The sequence below is a fragment of the Miscanthus floridulus genome, chromosome 12 (assembly GCF_019320115.1).
Source record: "Miscanthus floridulus cultivar M001 chromosome 12, ASM1932011v1, whole genome shotgun sequence".
Classification (NCBI taxonomy): Eukaryota; Viridiplantae; Streptophyta; class Magnoliopsida; order Poales; family Poaceae; genus Miscanthus; species Miscanthus floridulus.
The window spans coordinates 61,124,199-61,130,225 of NC_089591.1; positions in this window are offsets into that span (position 1 = coordinate 61,124,199).

Here is a 6,027-nt window from a genome sequence, read left to right on the forward strand (position 1 = left end):
ATTGGGTTGGGCTCAATGAACAGCCTCTTGAGGCCCTCTGAGGCTCTGACAACAGTAAGTATGCGTTGATTTTCCTTCTCATTTTGTGGTACTAGTATAATATAATGTATTGGTCAGCCGCATAAACATAAACTGTATATAACTGTTGAATGTTGATGAATATATACGGAGTAAATGTTAAGGATGGAGTGAGGAGTCTTCCTAGCATTACGTAGGATGTACTAGCAAATTTAATTTTTCACTTGTATCTAAGGAGGATTGAACAGGACTGTACCACTTGACACACGCAACGAAACTTAACAAGGCACGGTTCCATAGCGCGGGAGTTTCAGCAACCGTGAGCCACCACGAGTTGTCAAGAACTTGACGAGACCGGCAGGTCTGAACGTCCGGCGTGGAACGTGAGGAGGTCTGTACTGCACGGCTCCTTGTCGGTCCATACTTACGGCTCAGCCACACACATGCATGGAGGAGATATATATATATATATATATATATATATATATATATATATATATATATATATATATATATATATATATATATATATATAACTACTATCCTGTAGCTGGCTACAGAATAATTTATTCTGTAGCCACTTTGAGTTATGATAATTACTATGTTAATTTACGAGATTATAGTAACTCCTTACTAAGTGATTTAATATAATGTTATGGTAAATATCCTCATGTGTTATAGTAACCCAACTATCGTAAATATGTATTGACATTATGGTAAATTAGTATATAAAATTATAGTAAATGGAGGTGGCTACAGAATAACTTATTTTGTAGCCAGCTACTGAATAGCCTCTCCCTATATATATATATATATATATATATATATATATATATATATATATATATATATAGCTGACCATAGAATAACTTATTCTATGGCCACCTTAATTTACGATAAAGTTTGTACCAATTTACGATAATGACAATACATATTTACGATACATGGGTTACTATAATTCAAGATGAAACTTACCATAATGCTATAGTAAACCACTTATGAGGGAGTTACCATAATCTCGTAAATTAGTATAGTAATTATCATAACTCAAAGTGGCCACAGAATAACTTATTCTGCGGCCAGCTACAGAATAGTACGTCTCTCTCTCTCTCCTCTCTCTCTCTCTCTATATATATATATATATATATATATATATATATATATACATATATATATATATATATACATATATACACCACCATGTAGCTCTACAAAATAATTTATTCTGTAGCCACTTTGAGTTACGATAATTACTATGTTAATTTACGAGATTATAATAACTCTTTACTAAGTGGTTTACTATAATATTATGGTAAATATTCCCATGTGTTATAGTAACCCAACTATCATAAATATATATTGATATTATCGTAAATTAGTATATAAAATTATCGTAAATGGAGATGGCTACAGAATATCTTATTTTGTAACTGGCTACTGAATATACTATATATATATATATATATATATATATATATATATATATATATATATATAGTGCACGCCAGAAACGGCGGATTAGTACCTCCTTACCTCGTTGCTTGGCTTCGGATCACTTTTCGTGTGATGGTTGCCCACGCAGGCACTAGTAGAGAACAGACCTTTGATCCTCGGCCAAAATGGGCTCTAGTCCTGGAATTTTTTGCCCCCGGGACTAGAAATACCTTTAGTCCCGGTTGGTGGCTCCAACCGGGACTAAAGGTCCCTGCCCAACGGCTACTGCGCCAGACAGAGGTGGCAGGGACCTTTAGTCCCGGTTGGAGCCACCAACCGGGACTAAAGGTATACTTTTACTTCCGGTTTGTGGCTCCAACCGGGAGTAAAGGTCTACTCCCGGGTCGTGGCTGCGCCCGGGGTTGGAAAGTTACCTTTAGTCCCGATTGGATCTATCAACCGGGACTAAATGTTCTCCCTTTATAAATCGGCCGTCTCCTCCTTCCTCCCCGAGCCCGAGCTCAGCACATTTTGAAGCTCACTGCAGTAGTGTTCTTGCTTCCTCCCTCCCTCCATTGTTCCTCCATCCATTCTTCGATTCCTCCGTCGATTCTTCAGTTGTAAAGGTTACCAATCTCATACTCTCATTTTTTACCATTTTCTTATGCCATTTTATTCACTATATATATTTATGGTTCTTTATTGTGGTTTTTTTTTTCATTTGTAAGCAATTTGAGCTCAAAATCACTTTAAGCTTGCATATTTACATGAAAGAAGGTTAAAGTATATATAAATATAAAGTTAGAAAATAGTTAGAAAATTATAGCAAATCCTTACTAGTTGAACTTGCGGACCGTGTTCAGGTCGGCGAGGATGTTCTCTGCCGAGCGGTAACGGACGTCAAGGAGGAGCTTTGATTCTACGAGGGAGAGCGATAACGGTCGTGGAAGACCGTGTTCCCTTCCTCGTAGAATCGGAGCTCTTCCTTGACCAAGTACGGTGCCGTCCGGTGGAGAAATCCTCGCCGAGCTGATCACGTAAGCAAGGTCAACTAGTACGGATGGTTATTTATTCACATGTCCCGATATCGTCGTAGTAGTCTGTCAATCACCGTACCTAAACGTAGTATATATAAATAAAAACTTAGAAAATAGTTAGAAAATTATAGAAAATCCGTACTAGTTGAACTTGCGGACCGTGTTCAGCTCGGCAAGCATGTTCTCTGTCGAGCGGTAACGGACATCAAGGAGGAGCTTTGATTCTACGAGGGAGAGCGACAACGGTCGTGGGAGACCGTGTTCCCTTCCTCATAGAATCGGAGCTCTTCCTTGACCAAGTACGGTGCTGTCCGGTGGAGAAATGCTCGCCGAGATGATCACGTAAGCAAGGTCAACTAGTACGGATGGTTATTTATTCACACGTCCCGATATCATCGTAGTAGTCTGTTATGTGTGTACATTCCCATTCTTCTGTTAATTTGCGGAAATATCATATGAATTACTTACCTGCCGCAGTAAAAGATGAGAACACAATGACCATTAAAAATATCATTGTTTAGAGATCTAGATAATTTTATAGTTTGTTAATTTTATTTGTTTATAAAAGAAGAAATTTATAGTGTATTAAAAAATGAGTATAGAGAGTAGATGGCAACTGCTTCCGGGTCCTCGGCCTCTCATGGGTTTCCAAAGCGACTTAGGCCGGGCCTTCCTCTCATTCCATGCGGCAAGTGTCGTGATGAGATGAAGATTGTGATGGAGTACCGAGTGAAGAAGGAGGGTCCCAACAAGGATCGTATCTTCTACAAGTGTCCGGATCGCAATGTGAGTTATTTTATCGTATTTAATGATTATGGTTAGTTTATACCTATTTTCATGATGGTTGTGATTAAAGTTCTAGTTTTTTGTTTTAATTTCAGTGGGATGGCAGTGGACGATGTTCAGGCTTCTACTGGGAGGAAGAGTATGTTGAACTCGTGCAAAAATATCTTGCACAACAGGCAGATACGGCGGCTAATGAGGCAGTGATCCAGCCGAAGAAGCCCAAAGATGTTGCACAATCGGGGGATCTGTCTGTTTTAGTTGAGATTGGTCGCGAAATCCTTGTGCTCCTGAAATGTATTTTGGCTTTAGTTCTTTTAGTGGTAGTTGGGATTGTCTACATTGTAGCGATGCTTTCATAAATTTGTATCTTTTGTGGTGGCACGCATGTTGTATAAATAATTAATTATGATCTAGGTTTTAATATGATATTTATGTCATGTAATGCAGATGAGCCGTCATTGGATGTATAATGCTGATCGCCGCTCACAAGAGTTCATTGACGGCGTGCATTCTTTATTACGTGCGGCCGAGACAAACAAACGCGACGGTTTCATGTGCTGCCCATGTGCCATATGTAAGAATACGGTGGAATATCCTTGCTCAAGGACTCTTCATTCACACTTGTTCAAGTCGGGTTTCATGCCAAACTATATTTGTTGGACAAAGCACGGAGAAACCGGTGTTGTAATGGAAGAAGATGAAGAAGAACAATGGGACGACAATGATATTATTCCTGATGGTGCGTGCTTCAATGATACTGCAATGGGAGAAGCTGAAGAAGAGGTAGCCGCAGAAGATGAGCCGGCTGATGATCTTTGTCAGGTCATTCGTGATGCACAAAGAGAATGTGAAAGTGAAAAGGAGAAGATCAAGTTCGAGCGGATGCTAGAAGATCACAAGAAATTGTTGTACCCAACTTGTGATGCAGGGCAGAAAAAGTTGGGAACCACACTAGAATTGCTGCAATGGAAGGCAAAGAATGGTGTATCTGACAAGGGATTTGGAGAGTTACTAAAAATCCAAAAGAAGATGCTTCCGAAGTACAATGAATTGCCCGCCACTACCTACGAAGCAAAACAAGTTGTCTGTCCTATGGGGCTAGAAATAGAGAAGATACATGCATGTCCTAATGACTGCATCCTATACCGTGGCAAAGAGTACGAGAAATTGGATACATGCCCGGTATGCCATGCGTCGCGGTATAAGATCAGGCGAGATGACCCTGGTGATGTTGAGGGCGAACGTCCACGTAAGAAAATCCCTGCCAAGGTTATGTGGTATGCTCCTATAATACCACGCTTGAAACGTCTGTTCAGAAACAAAGAACATGCAAAATTGTTACGATGGCACAAAGAAGACCGTAAGGTAGACAATATGTTGAGACACCCTGCTGATGGGTCCCAGTGGAGAGCAATCGATAGAGAATTCCCGGAGTTTGCAAATGACGCAAGAAACTTAAGGTTTGCTTTAAGTACAGATGGTATCAATCCTTTTGGAGAGCAGAACAGTAGTCATAGCACTTGGCCTGTTACTCTAAGTATCTACAACATTCCTCCTTGGTTATGCATGAAGCGGAAGTTCATTATGATGCCTGTGCTCATCCAAGGCCCGAAGCAACCTGGCAATGACATCGATGTGTACCTGAGACCACTTATTGATGAACTTCTCATTTTGTGGAATAAAGAAGGTGTACGTGTGTGGGATGAGTACAAACAGGAACACTTTGATCTGCGAGCATTGTTGTTCGTAACAATCCATGATTGGCCTGCTCTAAGTAATCTTTCAGGACAGTCAAACAAGGGATATAATGCATGCACACACTACTTCGGTGATATTAGAGGTGTATTCTTGAAAAAATGTCGAAAGGTCGTGTACCTTGGCCATCGTCGATTTCTTCCTGCAAATCACCCCGTAAGAAAGAAAGGTAAGCATTTTAAAGGGAAAGCAGACCACCTGACCAAGCCTCGCAACCGAACCGGTGAGGATGTACTCGATATGGTCAATGATGTGAAAGTCGTCTTTGGAAAAGGACATGGAAGCCAACCTATTCCGAAAGACGCTAACGGTCACGCACCCATGTGGAAGAAAAAGTCCATATTTTGGGACCTACCCTATTGGCAAGTCCTGGAGGTCCGTAGCTCGATCGACGTGATGCACCTGACGAAGAATCTTTGTGTGAACCTGCTAGGCTTTATGGGTGTGTATGGAAAGCCTAAGGACACATTTGAAGCACGACAGGACCTGCGTTGTTTGAGAGAAAGAGACAACCTGCATCCAGAGAAGACAGATGATGGACGCCATTACTTACGTCCTGCTAGCTACACTCTAAGCAAAGAGGAGAAGGAAATCATGTTTGAATGCTTAAACAACATCAAGGTACCATCTGGATTCTCCTCGAATATAAAGGGTATTATAAATGTGACAGAGAAGAAATTCTGTAACTTAAAGTCCCATGACTGTCACGTTCTCATGACGCAATTACTTCCAGTTGCATTAAGAGGAATTCTACCTCCAAATGTACGTCTAGCCACCGTAAAGCTATGTGCATTCCTCAATGCAATTTCTCAGAAGGCAATTGATCCAACTGATCTAGCTAAACTACAGAATGATGTGGTTCAATGTCTCGTCAGCTTTGAGTTAGTGTTCCCTCCTTCCTTCTTTGATATTATGACACACCTCCTAGTTCACCTAGTCAAGGAGATTTTCACTCTCGGTCCTGTGTTCCTACACAACATGTTCCCCTTAGAGAGAT